Source organism: Ranitomeya variabilis, chromosome 3 (genome assembly GCF_051348905.1).
Source record: "Ranitomeya variabilis isolate aRanVar5 chromosome 3, aRanVar5.hap1, whole genome shotgun sequence".
In the NCBI taxonomy this organism is placed as follows: domain Eukaryota; kingdom Metazoa; phylum Chordata; class Amphibia; order Anura; family Dendrobatidae; genus Ranitomeya; species Ranitomeya variabilis.
In genome coordinates, this window is record NC_135234.1 from 552969593 (window position 1) to 552996424 (window position 26832).

The following is a 26832-nucleotide window of genomic DNA, read 5'->3' on the forward strand; positions in this document are numbered from 1 at the left end:
TAAAAATTATTTGAATAAATTACTTTTAAAATATTGTGGCATCCCCCACATTTTTGAAAACCAATCAAGCTAAAGCAGACAGCTGGAAGCTGGTGTTCTCAGGCTGGTATGGCGCCATGGATACTGACCCCCAAGCCTAAAAGTGGCAGCCTGCAGATGCCACAGAAAAGGTGCATCTATTAGATGCATTAATTCTGGCACTTCGCCTGACTCTCTCAAGGGCTTCAATGAAATGAGCATAAGGTAAATATAACTGTATCCCGATGCCGGTTTTTTAATTATTTGAATAAATAATTTAAGAAAACAGCGTGAGGTCTCCCACATTTTGACGATCAGCTAAGCTGAAGTAGACAGCTAGGTGCTGCTATTTACATGCTGTTCAGGGGCCATGGATATTGACCCTTCAGCCATAAAAATAGCAGCCAGCAGTCACCCCAGAAAAGGCATCTCTATTATATGCATCAATTCTGACGCTTTGCCTGGCTCTTCCAACTTGCCCTGTTTATTATTTTCTGCTTTTTGCAAAGGACAAGGGCTTCAATGTAAAGGGTGCAAGGTGAATATAACGGTGTTTGTTATTTTTAAATACATTTGTAAAACAGGGTGTGGATTTTTATTTTTAAAAAAGGACTTTATTCTGGGTGTTTTTTATTCACAAAATGACTATGGGGTTAATAATGGATAAATGTCTCATAGACGCTTCTCCATTACTAACCTATGGGCTTCATGTCACCTGACAATACAAAGATGTCATCAACCCCATAAATATTTAACCCACTTGCTACCATCACAGGGCAAGTGGGAAGCGGGGCAAAGCGCTAAAATTGGCGCATCTAATAGATGCACTTTTTCTGGTGTGGCTGTGGGCTGCTGTTTTTAGGCTGAGGAGCCAATATCCATGGCACCCCACAAGCCTGCGAATACCAACCTCCAGCTGTCTGCTTTAGCTTGGCTGATTGTGAAAATTGTGGGGACAATTTTTTAAACTATTTATTTAAATAATTAAAAAATAAACGGTGTGGGGACCCCTCTATGGAAAAGCTGACAGCTGAGGATTGCAGCCTATGGGCTAAAATACATAAGAAATATGTTATTTTTAACTTTAGGCCTTTGAGAAATCATTTCATCTTCAGCTTGCTTAACTGTTCACAATAACAGTAATTTTGACAAGGGCTGTCCAAACTTTTCCAAGCCTCTCTATACACTGCTGTTTATAGATGTATATCTATATAGCAGTATCATCTGCCTGTGGGTTTGGTGGTTGCATTGCAGCTTCAAGTATTCAAAATTCTACAATACTTGCTAGTATAGGCTGTGGTTCATGGTTTTAGCTGCTGCCTGCAATCACATAAGTTATGGGTTCAATTCTAAGGGAGACACAATTACAAGAAGAATAATATTACATTTTTGCAACTGTTTTTCATTATTTTTTAGCAGTTTGATAGGAACAGAAAAATCTGACTTTTTCACCTCTAGAATACAGGGTTATAGAGATGCATCTTTATATAGCATTGTATATCTATGCAGTGGCATAATCTGCTTGTTGATTCACATACAATGCATCTTCAGATACACAAAATCCTCCCATACTTGCCAGTGTAGACTGTGTCTCATAGATTTAGCTATTGCCTGAAAATCAAGGTTGTATTTTTTATCCCTGAGGAGACTAGATCTCAAAAAAAGAAGGTGCAGAACAGAGAAGCAGACCCTACCTCATGAGGTTGAGCTACAGAATGAATAAGATGTTGCACAGAAGAGAGTGTGAGAGAGATTTGGGACAAAACCATGACTTGTCTGGACAGTGAGACCGACCACTGAATCAGGGATGGTTGGGAGCTATGTTTCTTCTACTGGAAAAAAAAGACGCCTTAGGGAAATTCTATATGACACTGTGCGAACACTTACCTATGCATAATATGGAGCCATAATTGGTTATGTGCACCTCTTCCTACAATATTAACAAGAAGCTTCAAACAAAATGGAGAATAGATATCTGACACTTGCCCCCCCCCCAAAAAAAAAAAAATGTACAGCACTTCTGTGACCAGTAGGGGCAGCTGTTGTCTGACAGCCTGTTATAAATAAGTGATCTGCAGAGGAGTTTTGTGAGAAATCCTTTGTTAGTTCAGTAGTATGAAAGCAATACTATATAACAGCTCAGGGAACGAGAGAAAGTGAGAATTGGGATCTTGGAAGTGAAGTAGCTGCAGTCAGGCCACAGTTTTCAGGTTTTTATGATTTTTTTTATTTTAGTTGCTACAAATACAGATGTAAATGTTCAGATTTTATGCATATCACACATTATCTACCACACAACACGACTGCTCCAAGTCTATAAAAGCATTCATTGTTCCCCAAATTAAATTTAATAGGAATACTGTAAGTCCATGTCCAGTCTCCATATATATCATCCTCATAATATATGATAAAACATTGCATTTGTTTTCAAACATTCAGTGAGAAATTGATAAAATCATTGAACTAAACACGAGCTCATTGTGATAGAGAATTCTGCTTGCACCACAGAGTCTCCTAGTGGACACATAGCAGAAATGTCCGAGCCGCAGTCCAGTTCATTGCTATTTCATCTTGTATTTTACACTTCTAGACTTTTTTTTCATGTTACATTACTTAGTAGCAGAAAGCAAAGATCACATGAAAAATGCTGCATGTGATAAGTTGAAAGTAAAAAAACATATATACTTGAGAGGTTTTAAATTCTATTATATTGTATATTAATTGCACTCCTAAATGCATTGTTCATTTGAAAGCCAACAATAAGCATTTACAGTATTAATCCATAGCATTAAAACATTGGATACACTGTGGCAAAATGAAGTCATGATTATAGCGCAAACTCATGATTATAGCTTCTTCCCTTGTGAGAAGAAAAATGAAATAGATGCGCAACTAAATATAACAGTAACTAAGGTGCCACCACTGCAAATAACCAATAATGATCAAAAAGAGGGAAGAAAAGCAGAACAGAAAAGGTACGTACCCACAGATAAACATCAATAATTTTTATTATTAAGCACAAAGTAACTAAATGATTAAAAAGAATGAAAACCATGAAAACCGCTAAACTTAAAGATGACACATCTCCTATATTAGCTCCCTAAAAAAAAAATATATATATATATATATATATATATATATATATATATATATATATTTCACAGAACTGTGGTATGTTCTGTACACAGTCAGACACAGACATTTTTTAAAAATGAACTTTCGTTCATGGGAAACCCAGTTTAAAAAGCAAATATCAATGCCAATGTGGCTCCTCCTAATAAGTACGCCAGTAACAATGAAAGGAAAGCAGCAAAGGCAGAACATCGAAGATAACAAAGGGCAAATGAGACTCTTGAAGAGCAACAGCATCGCTGGGACAAAAACAATGCGTGTAAGCATAGGCATCAAGCACAAGTCCCCTGATGCAAAAGTCATTAGATTATCACAGGATGCTATTAGGCAACAACAGCGCCGCAAACAGAAATCTGCATTATTAACAGCAATACCATGCTCACAAGATGACCCATTGGAACCAGCACACCACAACACCGAGTCTACAACTTCAAAGTGTATGAGGTTAACTAAGAAAGCATTTTCACAGAGAAAAGGGGGGAGACAGCTCAAATGGGACAGCACATGAGGGGAGAACACAGCACAGGAAGGAGAGAGACAGCAGAAAAGGAGGATAGCACATGGGGTAGACCTGTCAAAGAAGAGAGCACAGATGGGAGAAATCAGCACATGGGGAAAGAAAGTGGATAGGTGGGTGACCACATGGGGGAGAGATTCTCAATGCTGCAAAGCCTGCCCCATCGTGACATTACCACCCTCCCGATGCGATAACATCGGGCCTCCATCTAGTATGAATATAAATGCATATGAAAAGCACAAAAAAGTGCTAACAGCAATATCAGTCAGTAGTAATGCATGTATGGAACCATGGAAATATATGCAAAAGGCAAAATTTAAGTATGAATGAATATATCAATCGCATAGAATATAATCAACAAAAAGTGCATGTTACATGACCGATAGTGCCAAGGGACAGACCAGTGTTGTAACCCCATGCTTATCACTGCAGGACAGGGCAGAATCCTCAGGGGAAAAGAAAGTGAGGAGTAAGGAGAAAATGCTGTCTTATAAGTAGCCAGTGATTAATTAGCAAAAGTAAGAGCAAGTATATGGCACCACTCAGGATTGGAACTCACATACCATATATACTCATGTATAAGCTGAGATTTTCAGCACATTTTTTCATGCTGATAATGCCCCCCTCGGCTTATACAAGAGTCTTTGTCCAGAAAGCCAGCTGGGGACTGTGAGTGGGGAGCCGGCAGCTGTAGCACAGTGACAGCTGCAGCCGCCGGCTTCCAAAAGACATCAATACTCACCCTCTGTCACTGCATCTCAGTACCTACATCTCTGTCCCAGCGCCGGCAGCTCTTCCTGTTCTTGTGCTCAGCAGTCAGGTGGTACCGCTCATTAAGGTAATGAATATGCATACGTCTCCACTCCCATAGACGTGGAGCACATATTCAGTTCCTTAATGAGAGGTACCACATGACCGCTGAGCACAGGGACAGAGATGCAGGGACCTGAGAGGAGGGTGAATAGGATGGAGGGATGTGAGCCATGCGGGACCGTGGGAGCCATGCGGGATCATGGGAGCCATGCAGGAACGTGGGAGCCATGCGGGACAGTGGAGCCATGCGGGACGGTGAAGCCATGTATACAACAGGGGGAGCCACACATACCAGGACAAAATGGGGAGCCACACATAACAGGACAAAACGGGGGAGCCACATACCAGGACAAAACAGGGGAGCCACATATACCAGGACAAAATGGGGGAGCCACATGCCAGGACAAAATGAGGGAGTCACATACCAGGACAAAACAGGGGAGCCACATACCAGGACAAAATGGGGAAGTCACACATAATAGGACAAAACGGGGGAGCCACATACCAGGACAAAACAGGGGAGCCACATATGCCAGGACAAAATGGGGGAGCCACATACCAGGACAAAACAGGGGAGCCACATACCAGGACAAGATGGGGGAAGCCACACATAGCAGGACAGGATAGCAGGAGCCACATACCAGGACAGGACAGGGGATCCACACATAGCAGGACAGGACGGGGAGCCACACATACCAGGACAAAATGGGAGAGCCAAATACCAGGACAGGACGGGGGAGCCACGCATAGAAGGACAGGGTGGGGGGAACCACACATAGCAGGACAGGGATGAGGGGACAATGCATAACTGGCTTATACTCAACTCAATAAGCTTACTCAGTTTTCCGTGGCAAAATTAGGTGCCTCGGCTTATACTCGGGTTGGCTTATACTCGAGTATATATGTAGTTTGATGAACGTCAGCATAATCAAATGTAATAGACGCCTCACATGTGACAGTGAGTGCAGGCACGAGAAATCTAGATATAAAGTATTGATATATAACGGCGCATTAAATGACGGATATCGACAAAATCATATAGCAGCATGTAAGTTTGAGCACCACTGGTCAAAATTACTCTTATTGTGAACAGTTAAGCAAATTGAATATGAAATGATCTCTAAAAGGCCTAAAGTTAAAGATGTTGCATTTCTTTTGTATTTTTCATCCATACACTGTAACACGGTTCCTGTTACGTTACAGTTTATAGATGAATCATAAAAAATATATAAAAAGTTTTGGAAGAGTTATTTCACGTTGTATATACTACCGTAATGTAAGAAGAACTGTGTTAAAGTATATGGATGAATCATTGAATCTATAAAAAGTTTTGGGGGGGATTTTTGGTGATTTATATATCACTGAAATGTAACAGAAAGCACGTAATAATCTATGGATGTGTAATTGAATCCAGACAAATTTTTCTATACTATTTTTGGAGTGTTATATGACACTGAAATATACCACAATTCACATAATACTGTATGGGTAACATTATCGTAAATTTTTTTAACCAAATAAATAAGCTATCTTGTCTCGTGCAGCTGCTATATTTTACAATGGACTGTGAAACCTCCAGCCCTGCCTAGAGCCTTCTACCACTCTCCCTGCACCTGCAATTGTCCCAAGGCCAAATGCAGAATGTATCTGTTGCAAACAGCAAAGCACTGGATTAACCCTTAGAAGGACTATTAGGATGATAGTTCAAAATCAGTAACAGTAGCAACGCTGGAGGACTCTGATTCGTTCAACTGTGCACACACAGCCATGGACAAACTCTCTCTCTCTCCAATACGAATTGTCCCTGAGCTGTGCAATGGAGTCAGTGTGGTGAGTGTGGTGGCGCCAGTCTTTTTATAACCTCTGAAGACGTAATACGGCCAGCTAATTACAGTAATGCCACTACCAAGATGGCTACGGCATTACAGTGACTGGCAGGCAAACCCCACATGTCTCGCCGCAAAGACTACATAACAACTGAATCAGACTCAAGTTTGAGTGAAGGAGGAGCCATGAGCCTAGAACACATAGAAGGTTCGACTTCTGAGACCTCTATTACTGCGGTGCCCCGTTTAGAAGAAGAACCCATCGAGGGAAGAGGAAGCAAAGGTTATGTTCCCGGGTGGAGACACAAGAGGAAGAATGTCTCCTGGCGGCAGGGACATTAACACCTGAGGATTGTGTCATCAACCTCACGAACCGGGTACTAGAACCAGCACAATATTCCTTATAAGCTAAAGGCTTGAATTATTGTATCCCAGATAGGTTTGACTTTGTAGAATTTCAAATTGATCTATTTAAAGCTATAAGGAAAATTCATCTCTATAAGACTTTTTCATCTGGCTCTACTCACACTACTATACGGGAAGGAGAACGTCCTTGTATAATAGGACCATTGGTTTTTTTTGCAGGAACCACCGAAGAAGCATTAGCCAATTTTCATGACGATGCCGCTCTGTTGCTTGGTATCAATGAATCCGTCGTGTCGCAGAACGCAGGTCCATCTGACGATCCCACCCCCTTTGTCGGTGGCGTTCCATCGACATTCATGCCACAAACCTCTCCAGGAAATATGGCTGATCTATTTGAGACATTAGTCCTGAAAGACATCGAAGCCTTAACCCCTTCCCGACCTTTGACGCCACGTAGGCGTCATGAAAGTCGGTGCCAATCCGACCCATGACGCCTATGTGGCGTCATGGAATGATCGCGTCCCTGCAGATCGGGTGAAAGGGTTAACTCCTATTTCACCCGATCTGCAGGGAGAGGGGGAGTTGTACTTCAGCCCGGGGGAGGGGGGGGGTTTGCCCCCACGTGGCTAAGATCGCTCTGATTGGCTGTTGAAAGTGCAACAGCCAATCAGAGCAATTTGCAATATTTCACCTATGAAAATGGTGAAATATTGCAATCCAGCCATGGCCGATGCTGCAATAGCATCTGCCATGGCTGGAAATCATGTTCTGCCCCCCCCACCGCCCCCGATCTCCTCCCCAGTCCTCCGTTCTGTCCGGTACCCCCTCCGTCCCCCTGTCCGCTCCCCCGTGCTCCTGTCCGCTCCCCCGTCCTCTGATCCCCCCCCTGTGCTCCGATCCACCCCCCCACCACCCCCTCATACTTACCGAGCCTCCCGAAGTCGGTCCGTCTTCTCCCTGGGCGCCGCCATCTTCCAAAATGGCGGGCGCATGCGCAGTGCGCCCGCCGAATCTGCCGGTAGGTTCTATCACAGCGATCAAAATAAAAAAATAATAAATAACCCCCCCCTTTATCACCCCCATAGGTAGGGACAATAATAAAATAAAGAAAATATTTTTTTTTTCTTTTTCCACTAGGGTTAGGGTTAGAACTAGGGTTAGAACTAGGGGTAGGGTTAGGGTTAGGGGTAGGGTTAGGGGTAGGGTTAGGGTTATGGCATGTGCACACAGTGCGGATTTGGCCGCGGATCCGCAGCGGATTGGCCGCGGATCCGCAGCGGATTGGCCGTGGATCCGCAGCGGATTGGCCGCTGTGAATTCGTAGCAGTTTTCCATCAGGTTTACAGTACCATGTACACCTATGGAAAACCAAATCCGCTGTGCCCATGGTGCGAAAAATTCCGTGCAGAAACGCTGCATTGTATTTTCCGCAGCATGTCAATTCTTTGTGAGGATTCCGCAGCGTTTTACACCTGTTCCTCATAGGAATCCGCAGATGAAATCCGCACAAAAAAACACTGGAAATCTGCTGTAAATCCGCAGGTAAAACGCAGTGCCTTTTACCTGCAGATTTTTCAAAAATCGTGCAGAAAAATCTCACACGAATCCGCAACGTGGGCACATAGCCTTAGGGTTAGGGTTGGAATTAGAGTTAGGGTTGGAATTAGGGCTAGGGTTGGAAATAGGGTTAAGATTAGGCTTGTGGTTAGGGTTATGGATAGGGTTAGGGGTGTGTTGGGGTTACAGTTGTGGTTAGGGTTGGGATTAGGGTTAGGGTTGGGATTAGGGTTAGGATTAGGGTTAGGGTTGGAATTAGGGTTACGGGTGTGTTGGGGTTAGGGTTGTAGTTAGGGGTGTGTTGGGGTTAGGGTTGTGATTAGGGTTATGGCTACAGTTGGGATTAGGATTAGGGGTGTGTTGGGGTTAGTGTTGAAGTTAGAATTGAGGGGTTTCCACTGTTTAGGCACATCAGGGGTCTCCAAACGCAACATGGCGCCACCATTGATTCCAGCCAATCTTGCATTCAAAAAGTCAAATGGTGCTCCCTCCCTTCCAAGCCCCGACGTGCGCCCAAACAGTGGTGTACCCCCACATTTGGGGTACCAGCGTACTCAGGACAAACTGGGCAACAACTGTTGGGGTCCAATTTCTCCTGTTACACTTGCAAAAATAAAAAATTACTTGCTAAAACATAATTTTTGAGGAAAGAACAATTATTTTTTATTTTCACGGCTCTGCGTTATTAACTTCTGTGAAGCACTTGGGGGTTGAAAGTGCTCACCACACATCTAGATAAGATCCTTCGGGGGTCTAGTTTCCAAAATGGGGTCACTTGGGGGTTTTTACTGTTTAGGCACATCAGGGGCTCTGCAAATGCAACGTGACGCCCGCAGACCATTCCATCAAAGTCTGCATTTCAAATGTCACTACTTCCCTTCCAAGCCCTGACGTGCGCCCAAACAGTGGTTTACCCCCACATATGGAGTACCAGCGTACTCACAACAAACTGGGCAACAAATATTGGGGTCCAATTTCTCCTGCTACCCTTGTGAAAATAAAAAATTGCTTGCTAAAACATCTTTTTTGAGGACAGAAAAATGATTTTTAATTTTCACGGCTCTGCGTTGTAAACTTCTGTGAAGCACTTGGGGGTTAAAAGTGCTCACCACACATCTAGATAAGTTCCCTTGGGGGTCTAGTTTCCAAAATGGAGTCACTTGTGGGGAGTTCCTACTGTTTAGGCACATCAGGGGCTCTGCAAACGCAACCTGACGCCCACAGAGCATTCCATCAAAGTCTGCATTTCAGAACGCCACTACTTCCCTTCCAAACCCCGACGTGTGCCAAAACAGTGGTTTACCCCCACATATGGGGTATCAGCGTACTCAGGAGAAACTGGACAACAACTTTTGGGGTCCAATTTCTCCTGTTACCCTTGGGAAAATAAAAAATTGTGGGCTAAAAAATCATTTTTGAGAAAAGAAAAATTATTTTTTATTTTCATGGCTCTGCGTTATAAACTTCTGTGAAGCACTTGGGGGTTCAAAGTGCTCACTATGCTTCTAGATAAGTTCCTTGGGGGGGTCTAGTTTCCAAAATGGAGTCACTTGTGCGGTAGCTCCAATGTTTAGGCACACAGGGGCTCTCCAAACGCGACATGGTGTCCGCTAATGATTGGAGCTAATTTTCCATTCAAAAAGCCAAATGGCATGCCTTCCCTTCCGAGCCCTGCGATGCGCCCAAACAGTGGTTTACCCCCACATATGGGGTATCATCGTACTCAGGACAAACTGGACAACAACATTTGGGGTCCAATTTCTCCTATTACCCTTGGGAAAATAAAAAATTCTGGGCTAAAATTGATTTTTGAGGAAAGAAAAATTATTTTTTATTTTGACGGTCTGCGTTATAAACTTCTGTGAAGCACCTGGGGGTTATAAGTGCTCACTATGCATCTAGATAAGTTCCTTGGGGGTCTAGTTTCCAAAATGGGGTCACTTGTAGGGGAGCTCCAATTTTTAGGCACACAGGGGCTCTCCAAACGCGACATGGTGTCCGCTAACGATTGGAGCTAATTTTCCATTCAAAAAGTCAAATGGCGCTCCTTCCCTTCCGAGCCTTACCATGTGCCCAAACAGTGGTTTACCCCCACATGTGAGGTATCGGTGTACTCAGGAGAAATTGTCCAACAAATTTTAGGATCCATTTTATCCTGTTGCCCATGTGAAAATGAAAAAACTGAGGCTAAAATAATTTTTTTGTGAAAAAAAAGTACTGTTTCATTTTTACGGATCAATTTGTGAAGCACCTGGGGGTTTAAAGTGCTCACTATGCTTCTAGATAAGTTCCTTGGGGGGTCTCGTTTCCAAAATGGGGTCACTTGTGGGGGAGCTCCAATGTTTAGGCACACGGGGGCTCTCCAAATGCGACATGGTGTCCGCTAAAGATTGGAGGCAATTTTTCATTGAAAAAGTCAAATGGCACTCCTTCCCTTCCGAGCCCTGCCGTGCGCCCAAACAGTGGTTTACCCCCACATATGAGTTATCAGCGTACTCAGGACAAATTGGACAACAACACTTGTGGTCCAGTTTCTCCTTTTACCCTTGGGAAAATAAAAAAAACATTCGCTAAAAGATCATTTTTGTGACTAAAAAGTTAAATGTTAATTTTTTACTTCCATGTTGCTTCTGCTGCTGTGAAACACCTGAAAAGTTAATAAACTTCTTGAATGTGGTTTTGAGCACCTTGATGGGTGCAGTTTTTAGAATGGTGTCACTTTTGGGTATTTTCAGCCATATAGAACCCTCAAACTGACTTCAAATGTGAGGTGGTCCCTAAAAAAAATGGTTTTGTAAATTTTGTTGTAAAAATGAGAAATCACTGGTCAAATTTTAACCCTTATAACTTCCTAGCAAAAAAAAAAATTGTTTCCAAAATTGTGCTGATGTAAAGTAGACATGTGGGAAATGTTATTTATTAACTATTTTGTGTCACATAACTCTCTGGTTTAACAGAATAAAAATTCAAAATGTGAAAATTGCGACATTTTCAAAATTTTTGCCAAATTTCCGTTTTTTTCACAAATAAACTCAGAAATCATCAACCTAAATTTACCACTAACATGAAGCCCAATATGTCACGAAAAAACAATCTCAGAATCGCTAGGATCCGTTGAAGCGTTCCTGAGTTATTACCTCATAAAGGGACACTGGTCAGAATTGCAAAAAAACGGCAAGGTCATTAAGGCCAAAATAGGCTGGGTCATGAAGGGGTTAATTTACAAAGAGGCACCAGACAACTTGGGAGTCTCTGAAAAGACAGCCTTAAAAGAGATGGCAGGTTGGTCTGATGTGACTATACGCCCAGCCGACAAGGGGGGAAGGACCGTCTTGCTGCCTAAGGATGCATATTTGTCCGAAGCGGCACGGCAACTCTCAGACGTAGATGTATACCGCTAATTGCCTGGGGACCCCACAAAAAAATTTAAAGGGGAATTACAATCTTTTTTTAGGATAGCTGTGGAACAACAGATAATCACTCAGAAAAAAGCCAAAAAGCTTTTTCCACAATTTCCCACCAAACCATACTGGTACTACCTCCCGAAGGTACACAAGTCAATCACCCAACCCCCCGGGAGACCAATTGTGTCGGGGATAGGGTCCTTGACTGAACCCCTGTCCCAATATTTGGAGTGGTTACTGCGTCCACTTCTTCGCTCTGTTCCGTCCTACACCAGGGACACTAAGTCATTCCTGAACCACATACAGGGGTTCTATTGGCGGCCGGGGTTCTCCCTGGCGTCCATTGATGTGGTAAATCTTTATACCAGCATTCCGATACCGCAAGTATCGGGTATCGGCCGATATTCGCTGTATCGGAATTCCGATACTGAGTTCCGATATTTTTGTGATATCGGAAATCAGAATCGGAAGTTCCCAGTGTATGGTTCCCAGGGTCTGGAGGAGAGGAGACTCTCCTTCAGGCCCTGGGATCCACATTCATGTAAAAAATAAAGAATAAAAATAAGAATAAAAATAAAAAATATGGATATACTCACCCCTCCGACGGACCCTGGACCTTAGCGGTGCAACCGGCAGCCTCCATTCCTAAGAATGCAGTGAGTGTACAGGACCTGCGATGATGTCGCGGTCTTGTTTTTGGTCGTGTGACCGCTCATGTGACCGCTCACGTGACCATGACGTCATCGAAGGTCCTTCACTCACTGCATTCTTAGGAACCCAGGCTGCCGGTTGCACCGCTAAGGTCCAGGGTCCGTCGGAGGGGTGAGTATATCCATATTTTTTATTTTTATTCTTTATTTTTTACATGAATATGGATCCCAGGGCCTGAAGGAGAGTTTCCTTTCCTTCAGACTCTGGGAACCATCCAGGATACCTTCCGATATTTGTGTCCCATTGACTTGTATTGGTATCGGGTATCGGTATCGGCGATATCCGATATTTTTTGGATATCGGCCGATCCAATCCGATACCGATACTTTTGAATATCGGAAGGTATCGCTCAACACTAGCTGTTACACATTGAGAAGATGGCTATTTGTCAATCTAGAATCATTTTATATTGTCAGCAAACCTTCATACGAGAACATTGTTGAATAAGAACTACAGAAACCTTCCACAAATGACAATATGTGCATATTTCAGGTTCAATAATTGTAAGGATCTCCTTAGAAGAGTCTTGTTCTCAGGAATCACTTAGATGGATTCAGTGTGAACAAACAGCAACATTAAAGGGAAACACTAAGACAAGGGAAATGTCTTGATGCAGAAAATGGACAGGAAAGAAGGATAAGAGGATGATGAAAGGAATAACTTCTTGGCTGGGTTACAGCATTTAGGAAAATTATCATCAAATGAAATGAGTCTATTAGTAACATATAAAACAGGTCTGCTGGCTTGGCTAATTAGTAAATCATTACCATAGTTATAGTGAAGACTATTAGTACGGTACTTTTTTTTTCCTTTTTCTCCCTGCTTTCTTTTCTTGTTACATACACTAAGCTTACACTTATAGAATACAAAAAACTGCTCATGGACATTATATCATTCAGTTTTATCATTGGTGAGAATCTATTTTTTAATGTATCAATGTGCAGCATAAGGTGCATAATAATGCCAGAACCCTACTTAAAGAGATGCATATGCTCCATTATATGTTAGTGACTATACATATGACCATTTCATGGTTTGCACTACAATAACCACAGAATGCTGTGGCCAGTTATCCACATATCTCCAATATTTCTCGTATGCTCATAGACCAAATTCTCACAGAAGTACAGTACAGACCAAAAGTTTGGACACACATTCTCATTTAAAGATTTTTCCGTATTTTCATGACTATGAAAATTGTACATTCACAATGAAGGCATCAAAACTATGAATTAACACATGTGGAATTATATACTTAACCAAAAAGTGAGAAACAACTGTAATTATGTCATATTCTAGGTTCTTCAAAGTAGCCACATTTTGCTTTGATGACTGCGTTGCACACTCTTGGCATTTTCTTGATGAGCTTCAAGAAGTAGTCACCGAGAATGGTCTTCCAACAATCGTGAAGGAGTTCCCAGAGAAGCTTAGCACTTGATGGCCCTTTTGCCTTCACTCTGCGGTCCAGCTCACCCCAAACCATCTCGATTGGGTTCAGGTCTGGTGACTGTGGAGGCCAGGTCATCTGGCGCAGCACCCCATCACTCTCCTTCTTGGTCAAATAGCCTTTACACAGCCTGGAGGTGTGTTTGGGGTCATTGTCCTTTTGAAAAATAAATGATGGTCCAACTAAATGCAAACCGGATGAAATAGCGTGCCGCTGCAAGATGCTGTGGTAGTCATGCTGGTTCAGTATGCCTTCAATTTTGAATAAATCCCCAACAGTGTCACCAGCAAAGCACCCCCACACCATCACACCTCCTTCTCCATGCTTCATGGTGGGATCCAGGCATGTAGAGTCCATCCGTTCACCTTTTCTGCGTCGCAGAAAGACACGGTGGTTAGAACAAAGGATCTCAAATTTGGACTCATCAGACCAAAGCACAGATTTCCACTGGTCTAATGTCCATTCCTTGTGTTCTTTAGCCCAAACAAGTCTCTTCTGCTTGTTGCCTGTCCTTAGGAGTGGTTTCCTAGCAGCTATTTTACCATGATGGCCTGCTGCACAAAGTCTCCTCTTAACAGTTGTTGCAGAGATGTGTCTGTTGCTAGATCTCTGTGTGGCATTGACCTGGTCTCTAATCTGAGCTGCTGTTAACCTGCGATTTCTAGCAGTCTATTCAGTAGGACTATCAGCTGTGTATCCACCACACTTCTGCACAACACAACTGATGGTCCCAACCCCATATATAAGACAAGAAATCCCACTTATTAAACCTGAGAGGGCACACCTGTGAAGTAAAAACCATTCCCGGTGACTACCTCTTGAAGCTCATCAAGAGAATGCCAAGAGTGTGCAAATCAGTCATCAAAGCAAAAGGTGGCTACTTTGAAGAACCTAGAATATAAGACATAATTTCAGTTGTTTCACACTTTTTTGTTAAGTATATAATTCCACGTGTTAATTCATAGTTTTGATGCCTTCAGTGTGAATGTACAATTTTCATAGTCATGAAAATAAGGAAATATCTTTAAATGAGAAGGTGTGTCCAAACTTTTGGTCTGTACTGTATGTTACACAGACACTAAGGCACTGTATGGCAGCAAATTGAGTGCCTATGAATCCATAAAGCATGTTTTCCATCATATGGATTGCCAAATGCATAAACCTTTGTAGGCATTTTTATATGCTGAAATATGGCAAAGTATGGGTAATTAGCATAATTGTAATATCAATTAGTAATTGGCTAATAAGTAACAATCTGATTAGCTTACTTGGGCAAAAATAAGAAATGGTAATAAAAACACCCAATTGTTTTTATTATAGATGTAGTAAAGTAGAATAAAATAATAATAAATACTTCTCAAACTGTACAATTTAGCCTTACTTATTTTCCACCATAATTTGCAAAATAAATCTTGCCAAATCAGACAAGGTGATTTTCTGGATTTGTTTCCTCATTTTGACTCTCATAGTTGTGGTCTACCTATGATGTCAATTACAGGCCTCTCTCATCTTTTTAAGTGGGAGAACTTGCACAACTGGTGGCTGACTAAATACTTTTTTCCCCACTGTATCTGCATAGCCTTGTAGCTACTGTAGGTCTCAGAGACTGAACCCCACCAATCATAAAGTAACTGTATATTCTGACAATATGCTATCACTAAAAAGATGATGTGATGTCTGAATGCATAGGTAATTAAAGTACAGGGCTGAGTAGCTGCAGACTATTCAGTGTCCAGGCTGACCCTATATCTACCATGAAAAGTGCTTATAGTGGGCATACGAGCATCAGAACTGGGCTATCATACTAACCATTTTCAGGAACAGTTTGAAGAACATGATAAATTCTGCTGATCTTAATTCAATTAAGCATTGATAAGATGAGCTGGAAAATCAAGTCAGATCCATAGAAGCTCCAGCACACAACCTACTGGACTTAAAGAGGTTGCTTAGGATTAGAAAACATGGATGATTTATTTAAAAAAACTTTCCGAAACAGTGCTACCTCTGACCATGGGTTGTTCCTGGTGAATGCAACTAAGCTTAATTGAAGTCAATAGCCCTGAGCTGCAATGCTACAGACAGCCCATGGTCAAGGGTGGTTCTGTTTCTGAATGAAAGTAGCCATGTTTTTCAAATACTGGACAGCCCCTTGAAAAGATCTGCTGCTAATCTTTAGTGGAGGGTTAAAGATTTTTTGACAGCATACACACATCAGATTGGTGGTTTTAATCTTATGGTTGTTAGGTATAAATAGAACACGACAAATATATGTATATCTACTTATAACTAGCATTTGCACAATGTGTAGTTCAGTCTAGTTCGTATCACGTTTTTTTTTTTTACAGTAAATACAGGAGCAGGTATTTAACTTACCGGGTGACAGTTTCAGATTTTTTTGTTACATCCTCAAAACAGTCAAACAGAATGACAAGTAATAATTTAATAGTCAAGTTATCAAGCAAAGATTTGATAGCTTGAATTACAATGCAACATTTTTTTAAAAAAACTTTCCCATTTCATACTTTCAACTTGCCTGAATTTGAGTGTTAATAATTTATTAAATGTATTCTTACTCCTGCCATGCTGTCTACAAGCCAATGGTTTAAATTGGACTACTTCCAAACTTCTGAAGATACATGGATAATTATATTATGCATATACAGTATTAGTTTAACATAAAAATCTCTTACATTTATTTTTATTAGATATGTATTAAAATACATAGAACGCACCACAAAACCACACTGGAATGAAAAAATAGGGTAACACTCTACATAAAATTATGATACCGAATGTTATACAAAAATACCCTCTAATACATGATGATGCCTCCCTAAATGTATACGAGGCTGAAGTTTCCTACTTTATCCCTAGATAAGCCTCAATAGACCACCTGTCCTGGCTACAGTGATACACGGCTCAAGGACCCGAGCACTAAAGTGCCATGAGATCTTCGGTACTTCTCAGTACTTGATCAAGCACCCAAATGCTCAATCAAGTATCAAGCAGTGGCAAGTACATTCACCCATCATTATTCATAGGTCATAATGGCAAGCAAAAAACTCTCTGGTTATTGATAGAAGGTACTTTATTAGGTACTTACATTATTATGCGTCATTACTGTTACCCAAATAGTGCCTCAACCTGTTTTCCCATGTCCAGGTTCCTCAGAAGGTTGATATAGATGATGTCTCAAAAAGATAATGAGCCCACCATATATTGTTTTATTTCTGTGTGTACCTTCTTATGAAGAACAGTTAGAGAAACCTTGTGTTACAACTAGTGTTGAGCATTCCGATGCTGCAAGTATCGGGTATCGGCCGATACTTGCTGTATCGGAATTCCGATACCGGGATTCCGATACTCTTGTGGTATCGGGTATCGGGTATCGCAACAACATTAATGTTAAAATGTGTAAAAGAGAGAATTAAAATAAAAAATATCGCTATACTCACCTCTCCGACGCAGCCGGGACTTCAGCGAGGGAACCGGCAGCGTTGTTTGTTTTAAATTCGCGCTATTACTTGGTTACGTGAATTCCCGGCTTGTGATTGGTCAGGTCGGCCACGTTGCCGGGACGCGGACCAATCACAGCAAGCCGTGACGTAATTTCGTCACGGCTTGCTGTGATTGGTCCGCGTCCCGGCAACATGGCCGACCTGACCAATCACAAGCCGGGAATTCACGTAACCAAGTAATAGCGCGAATTTTAAACAAACAACGCTGCCGGTTCCCTCGCTGAAGTCCCGGCTGCGTCGGAGAGGTGAGTATAGCGATATTTTTTATTTTAATTCTTTCTTTTACACATTTATATGGTTCCCAGGGCCTGAAGGAGAGTTTCCTCTCCTTCAGACCCTGGGAACCATCAGGAATACCGTCCGATACATGAGTCCCATTGACTTGTATTGGTATCGGGTATCGGTATCGGATTGGATCCGATATTTTGCCGGTATCGGCCGATACTTTCCGATACCGATACTTTCAAGTATCGGACGGTATCGCTCAACACTAGTTACAACTTCAATTATATCCTAGTTCTTCTTGCTTTTTAATTATTCACTCGAGACTGCATACTTCACGGGAACTAAAGATAATGTCCAGTACTTGAAAGTGATGCTCACTTCTTATTTATTTTCTATAGTCTTGACTGTGTGACCATATTTTAACAATTAAAAGGGAATTCAAAAATCTTATTCTAATATGTAGTAGGTGTAATAACATCAGCACATATATATATATATATAATTAAAAATGTAGTACAGTTTTTTTGATTCACTATATCTCTATCCTCATGTGCCGACATTGCAGGACTTTAGGTATCCATGGTTATGACCACTGATGTACTGACAGCTAGCTAGTGGTCATAACCATGGATACCTAAGGTCCTGTAAGGCAGTCAGAAAAACGATACTATATGTCTAATTGGAGGTATTTGCTTACAGCTTTATTATTATTACACATACTACATATTGGGATAGGATCTTGAAAATGGAAATACCACTTCAATTCAAGAGATGATCAGTGACAACACCACCATGAAGTCAGTACATAAAATATGTATTTCAATTTCAAGAATGGAATGTGAGATAAACTGTGAGCAACTAAAGCACCAGTGAGAAAAAGGAAAATGACTTCTATACACCTGCTATACAAATAAGGAAATTCAAGCAATGGTAAATCCTGAGAATTCTAAAAAAATATGGCTAAGGAATTCCACTGAGAGGACAGCTTTAAAATCCACATCACTTTCAATAAATGTATTTTTATTCATTCAAATGTAATACTTGCTATATTTATTATCATAAAATGTTTGTGTTTAATAAATTTTTTTCTTAAATTTTCCTTCGGATTTTTTTTTTACCACTTAAAGAAATTTTAAAAAAACCTATATAGTTTTGGTTTCTGAGAACTTATAATGAGCTGGAGAATCATAATGGCAGGTCAGATTTAGCATTTAAAGAAGATGGTAAAAAAACCCAAACATTTGGAATTGCACTTTTTTTGCAATTTCACCGCAGTTGGAATTTGTTTCCTGTTTTCCAATATGCTTTATGGTAAAATGAAAGGTGTAGTTCAAAGGTATAACTTGTCCCGCAAAATACAAGGCGTAGCAAAAATTAAGAGATCACTTCAAAATGTTCAGTTTGTCTGATTTTTCTCTTTATAAATATATTTTTGAGTAAAATGTAAATTTTTCTGTTATTCTATAAACTACTGACAACATGTCTCTGAATTTCCAAGCAATAAATTTAGAATTACAAAAGAAAACAGTGCTTTCAGACCTCAAATAATGCAAAGAAAACAAGTTCATAATCTTTAAGAAACAACAATACTAATGCTTTAACTCAGGAAGAGTTCAGAAATCAAGGGGAGTAAAAAAAAAATTAAAAAGCAGAAAATTGCCTAGGGGTGAAGCGGTAAAATTAAAGCAAAACTAAAAATTCCAGAACTACTGTTTCTTTTGTAAATTCCACTTCCCAGCAAGTGTAAACCAAAGTAATCAAAAAGTCATATGTACCAGAAAATGGGAGCACTGAATACTACATCATGCTGTGCAAAAGCAAGTCATCATACATATCCATTGATGGGAAATTGTAAAACCTATGGCTTTATACATATCTAAATATGGCTTCACAAAAGCAAATTATTTTTTTTCAAACAGCGCATTTAATTTCAAAAATTCGTAAAACATTCATAAAACAATATTAATTTGATATCATCATAATGGTGCTGATCCACATAATAAAGTGAACACATTATTAGCGAATCACGTGATTAGCATAACATGTAATATGTCAAAAAAACAACAGCAGAATTGCATTTTTTTCCATATCTCCACATAAAGAGTTAATGCAGTCGCCCAAAATGGGGATAACCCCTTCTTAAATGTGGTCTCACATGCAAAATAAAAAATGTCATTCTCGCCTCCAGCACTGGGTCTCCTGGCGCTCTTGTGACTTTATTATGCCATGTGAGCTCTGCACCCTATCCACTGCTGCTTATGAACTTCAGCACTCGTGTGGCATGAGACCAATGGGAGATCTAAAGTTGACATTGCTAGAACAGAACTGATGCGGGAGGGGAGTATAAGGGTCTTTTATTTTATTTAAGGAGCTGTCCAAGCAGAGGGTAATCCCTTTAATAAAAGTTAGTTAATTAGTTATATTAACGCCAAAAAGATACCACTGTTAATTATAACTCATTCTGCAAATAAAAAATGCTTTGTACTACTTTCCCAATGTGGGCCAGTCTTTAAAAGGTTAATTTTGTTTTAGTAAAATTATGATTGGTTTTGCTTTTTCTGTATTATGATCAATTACACAGTTTCATAAATGTGGCCTATTATTTCTACCCTATAATAGAGAGCATTGGTATAGTAGGTGTGACAGGCAGAAGTCGCACCATGGAGGACAGCAGTTCTATGTCACTGATCAATCACTAGAGTCTCACACGTATCAGCTCATTACTGTATTTCAGATGTCTACCTCTGTTCAAGCCTATTGAATCCAACAGAAACTCTGTAACCATCAAGCTAGTTGCCTCTCTAGAGTAAAACTTCTTGAACTATTGCTTGTATGTGTCTGAATTCCTTTCGCTAACTTTGTAGAGTGTGGGGGAACCTATTCAGTCCATTAAAGTCTAGAGTAGCCATACTTTTAAAATGGGCTATACTTAGTGTTGAGCATTCCGATACTGCAAATATCGGGTATCGGCTGATATTCACTGTATCGGAATTCCGATACCGAGTTCCGATATTTTTGTGATATCGGAAGTCAGAATCAGAAGTTCATATAAGTTCCCAGTCATCTTCGGCGTGTGCGGTGCATATGGTTCCCAGGGTCTGGAGGAGAGGAGACTTGTGACTGGTCGTGTGACCGCGACGTCATCGCAGGTCCTTCACTCACTACATTCTTAGGAACGGAGGCAGACGCTTGCACCGCTGAGGTCCAGGGTCCGTCGGAGGGGTGAGTATATCCATATTTTTTATTTTTATTCTTTATTTTTTACATGAATATGGATCCCAGGGCCCGAAGGAGAGTTTCCTCTCCTTCAGACCCTGGGAACCATCCAGGATAGCTTCCGATATTTGTGTCCCATTGACTTGTATTGGTATCGGGTATCTGCGATATCCGATATTTTTTGGATATCGGCCAATCCAATCCGATACCGATACTTTTGAATATCGGAAGGTATCGCTCAACACTAGCTATACTACTAAAGTAATCAAGTGGGCAACCCAACCTATATTTCTCTATATCATCTTTTTTATTCCAGCTCTCTTGTTTACCTAGCCTAATCTCATTTATGATGTTTGCCTAGCACACATCAGATTCCAACAAATGTTTTTGACATTTACTTGCATATTTCGTATGAAAGCCATTATTTTCCACACTGTCCAAAAATTCCATGTGGCATTTGTTTGATTCATGAGCCTATCTATCAATCTTACAATTTGCATCAAATAATATAAAATACAAACTATGTCCACTATACTACAAAAGTCCTATGTTGCAGGTTAGAAAAAATGGTACTTGTATGGAAAACTCCTTTATTAACAGGTTTATTCCTTGTAACAAGTATACAAATATTATAGTCATACAGGCAAATTCTTTGAAAGCGTAACAAAAGAAAATTTTCAAAAGGTTCTTTAATAGCTGAGCCAGTACATGAAAGTGGCTTAGGGAGCAAAATGTTGGTCTGTGTTCACATCTGTATTGATGAAATATTTCTAATACTGCACTGTTTTTTTCTGGTAAATGACACCAAGAATAAAACCTAATGGGCACTGTGTGAAAAGTGTTTGCCCTCTTTCTGATTTCCTAATCTTTTTCATGTGTGTTACTCTTAAATGTTTCAGATTACCAAATAAATTTAAAAATTAGATAAAGATGATGCAAGTAAACACAAAATGCAGTTTTTAAATGAATGTCTTTATTATTAAGGGGAAAATAAATTCAAACCTACAGGGCCCTGTGTGAAAAAGTGATTTCCCCTAAACCTAATAACTGGTTGGGCCACCCTTAGCAGCAACAACTGTAATCAAGCATTTACGATAACTGGCAATGAGTCTTTTACAACACTCTGCATGAATTTTAGTCCACTCATCTTTGCAGAATTGTTGTAATTCAGCCAAACTGGAGGGTTGCGAACATGAACCACCTTTTTAAGGTCATGCCACAGCATCTCAACCAGATTAAGGTCAGAACTTTGTCTAGGTCACTCCAAAGTCTTAATTTTGTTTTTCTTAAGCCATTCAGAAGTGGACGTTCTGGTATGTTTTGGGTCATTGTCCTGCTGAATAACCCAAGTGCATTTTAGGATTTTGTGATATACAGCAGAATTCATGGTTCTATTTACCACAGCGAGTCTTCCAGGTTCTGAAGCAGCAAAACAGCCCAGATCATCACACTACCACCATCATATTCTTCTGTAGGTATGATGTTCCTTTTTGGAAATGCTATGTTACTTCTACACCAGATGTAATTGGCATACACTTTCCAAAAGTTCAACTTTTGTCTCGTCAGTCCACAGAGTATTCTCCCCAAAGTCGTGGGGATCATGAAGATGTTTTCTAGAAAAACTGTGACCAGCTTTAATATTCTTATTGCTCAGCAATTTTCGTCTTGGAACTCAGCATTGCAGGCTATTTTTGCCCGGTCTCTTTCTTAGGCCGGGATCACACCCAGTGAGATACGTCCGAGTTTCGCAGGTTAAAACCAAGCTCTGGCATCGGGACTCCAGAGTGGAGCGTGCGGTGTTGTGGATTCTGTTTGTGGGCTCCCTCTGGTGGTTACTGCTGGTACTGGGTGACTTTGGTGGGTTGCGGCCTTTGGTTTCCACCTGTCCATCTGAGGCTGGGTGGTTCCTATTTTACCTGGCCTTTCTGTCATTCCCTTGCCGGCTATCAATGTATTCAGATGTGCTCTGTTTGGTTCCTGCCTACCTGCTCCCAGATCTTTCAGGATAAGCTAAGTGCTGATTTTCAGTTGTTGTTTTTTTTGTCCAGCTTGCTTATTATGTCTCTATGCTAGCTGGTAGCTCTAGTGGACTGAGGTTCTCCCCATGTGCCATGAGTTGGCACATGGGTTCTTGTAATCTCAGGATGGTTTTTTTGATTAGGGTTTTTTGCTGACCGCTCAGACCCCTTTTGTATCGTTCTGCTTTCTAGTTTACAGCGGGCCTCAATTTGCTGAACCTATATATATCATCTCTATGTGTGTGCCTTCCTCTCATTTCACCGTCAATACATGTGGGGGGCAACTATACCTTTTGGGGTTCATTCCTCTGGAGGCAAGTGAGATCTTTATTTTCTCTGCAGTACTAGTTAGCTCTTAGGCTGGTGCGTGGCGTCTAGAACCAACGTAGGCACGCTCCCTGGCTATCTCTAGTTGCGTTTGTCAGGCGTAGGGCAGCGGTCAGCCCAGGTTCCATCACCCTAGAGCTCGTCCGATATTTTGTATTACTTTGCTTGTCCCTTGCTATCCCTAGCCATTGGGATTCATGACAGTGCGGCCACATAGCAATACATGGAGCCACACGCTCCACTCCGGAGTTCCGGTGGCAGAACTTGTTTTTAACCTGCGAGACTTGGCCGCATCTCGCTGTAGTGTGACTCTGGCCTTATAGTTGAGTCATGAACATTGACCTTAACTGGGGCAAGTTAGGCTTTCTATTCTTTTGATATTGCTGTGGGGTTTTTTGTGATCTCTTGGATGAGTCGATGCTGCACTCTTATGGTAATATGGTGAGCCACCCAATCTTGGAGAAATTCATCTCTGTTCCATGTTTTTGCCATTTGTTGATAATGGCTCTTATTGCAGTTTGCTAGAGTCCCAAATCTTTAGAAATGGCTTTATCACCTTTTCCAGACTGATAGATCTCAATTACTTTGTTTCTCATTTGTGCTAGAATTTCTTTGGATTGTGGCATGATGTCTAGGTTTTGAGGAACTTTTGGTTTACTTCACTTTGCCAGATAGGCTCTATTTAAGTGATTTCTTGATTGAGAACAGGTGTGACAGTAATCAAGCTTTGGTGTGGCTAGGAAATTTGAACTCAGCTTCCCAATGATGTGATAAACCACAGTTAATTTATGTTTCAAGTGGGGAGCAATCACTTATTCACACAAGACCCTTTTGGTTTGGATTTATTTTTCCCTTAATAATAAAAACCTTTATTTAAAAGATGAATTTTGTGTTTACTGAAATATTTAAGTGTGACAAACATGCAAAGAATAGGAAATAAGGAAGGAAAATTTTTTTCACACAACTGTAATTCAAGGGATTCATCAGGCACTGAGGGTGACCAACATGAGACAAGTACATGCCTTGCATGAATTTAGTTTTTCTTTTTATAATGTAGTAACAGAATATTGGAAATCATAACACAAATGGGGACTCACATTTACTTGTAACAGACACTGCTGTCAATATAGGAATCTGCCAGATCCTCTGATTCTTAATTTGCCCCTTTACCACTAAGACCTTTATTCAGGTATTTCATTAGAGTGTTTTATGTTTTATGCAACTGCACATATTTGAGCAAAATCAACTTCTATCCAGCACCTCTCTGTATTCTAGTCCAGAGAGGGGTTGATTGACAGTCCACGCACTGCTGGCATCTTCACAGTTTGTCCTCATCCTGGCAGCTCTATTCTCTTGCCACAGTTCTGCTCTGCAGTGGGTTGCCGAAGCATCTGCTTTAGTATTGGCAATCTATTAGCACAGTTTTGACAGGTGAACGGTGATGCCAGGAGGAGCGCCAACTGTGAAAATGCAGTAAGTACAGGGAGGGTCAATAACATACAGGGGGCATAATTGCAGCTACTGGACCTGGACTAGTCTCAGTGTGTAAAGACCTCGATGGACTAATCAGGGCTCATGAGCATACAGCGAAGTGCTGTATGTAAGTTGATTTTGCTCAATTATGTGCAGTTGCATAAGACCATAAAACACAATCCTAGAATTTTTGAATAAAGATCAAAAAGGTCATGAGGGGCAGATAATTTAAAAGATGAAAATGTAAAAGTATAAAGGGACCTGACCAGTTCCCTTTAAAAAGTGTTAAAAATTCTAAAATATACAAATCAGGCCTATGTGGAAGACTGCGGTAGTGCAAATTGCTCCCGCTAGTATGATATTTGGAGCTGTAATATATCTACATTTTGAGGTGCCACATGGGTTTCAACACAAACCCTATATTTCATGGCTCTTATTTTATGATTACAAGACTGAAAGACTGTAATGTCTTTTAAAAACATAACACATTTGTGGAACTTCCATGACAAATTTCAAAATCAAGAGCATTATTCCTCATTCTAAGATACTGGGCAGAACCATGAAGTGTTCTCCCTGGCATTATACTGTACATGCATATTAGGTTGTCTACATTATTTTATAGGCTTCCAACTTTGCTATGAAGAAAATCCGGTTTAGTCAACATTATTTTTTTTTATTTATTAAATTAGTTAGTTCTAGATTGTTAAGCCATTGAATATCATTAGCTGTCTCCTCTTTTTCAAAACTCACATCATGTACAAAAAATATCCAGAAGGAAGAAAGGCACATTATCATGAACACTTTGTGAAACACTGTACATGCACCACTTTTGTGATGTCTATTTAGGCTGGGTTCCTATGCTGTGGCTTTATGATCACTTTTAGTGATGAGCGAATATACTCATTACTTGAGATTTCTCGAGCATGCTCGGGGGTCATCAGAGTATTTTTTAGTGCTCGGAGTTTTAATTTTTCTTGCCGCAGCTGAATGATTTACATCTGTTAGCCAGCATAAGTACATGTGGGGACTCCCCAGCAACCAGGCAACCCCCACATGTACTTATGCTGGCTAACAGATGTAAATCATTCAGCTGCGGCAAGAAAAACTAAAACTCTGAGCACTAAAAAATACTCGGAGGACCCCCGAGCATGCTCGAGAAATCTCGAGTAACTAGTATATTCGCTCATCACTAATCACTTTATTATAATTTAAAACTTACTGTACATTAATATATATTTGGAATGGGCTATGTGGATTCACAACTAACTCTTGAAACAAATTTAATAAATGTTTAACCTAAAAAAAAAAAAATACATCAAGCTAGCGTTTCTCTAAATTCAATATCCTTGCATTTACCAAGCACATAAAAAGAGCAATAAAAACTTAATAAAACTATAGATGCCCATAAAATTGGAGCATAGAAACCCAACCTTACCTTGCATTTCAGGAAAGCTTGTGACATAAGCACTAATTGTGTATTTAGGGTTCCATTACCCAAACAGAGATCAAAGTCAAGTTACTTGTTTAGGGGGTATTACTATGGCATAAAGTTGCTTGGTCTCCACTGATGCCTATAACCAAGGGGCTAAGAACCTTTTAACCAAGGGGCTAGTACTTTTTTCAAATAGCACCACCTCAAGGGCAGTACCATAAACTGCAGCAGGGTCCAAATCAAGTAAATGATGTTGGATTTCAATCCCTGCACAGCAGTTGAGCAGGAAAAGATACTAATATGCCCTAATATTCTCAGTTAGTGCCTCACTAAAACTGGTACTTATGCCAGGTCAACCCAAGTGTCTTCCAACATGGAGGCTCATGCTCTTTCCTATGCAATGAACAAACTATCAGCACAGGCCTCAAAATTCAACTGACAGTGAAGGCATAATATGTTGGAAAACCAGTAGCCTGTAGCTTGACAACATTTATAATTTGTTGATGTATATGCTTATTAGCCGGAGTCATTACTGTTCATAATTTGATATATGGTATGCATTAGTTAATACAACAGTTTTTATCACATTTATGCAAACGGATTGGTGGAAGACAGTGTTTCTTTTTTCTATAGGTTACTTTGACACATATGCACAATAGTAAGGGCTTTCTGGAAATCACATCCACATTTCAGCAACTCTAAGTTTATCCTAATTACGGAAAGAGTGCACAGCAGCTCTCCAAAGTGCAATTCAGCATTATCAGGAGATGAACACACACAAAGCGAATACATCAGGGAAACCCAAGCTGATACCTTGGTCCAGTCTTATGAG

The 26832-nt window shown here is 40.6% G+C and overlaps 1 protein-coding gene across 1 annotated transcript in view; it reads right to left on the minus strand.

Moving 5' to 3' along the window:
• The window catches only part of GPC6 (glypican 6), a 1709607-nt gene that overhangs the window by 1681316 nt on the left and 1459 nt on the right, over positions 1 to 26832 (minus strand). The window lies entirely within an intron of this gene.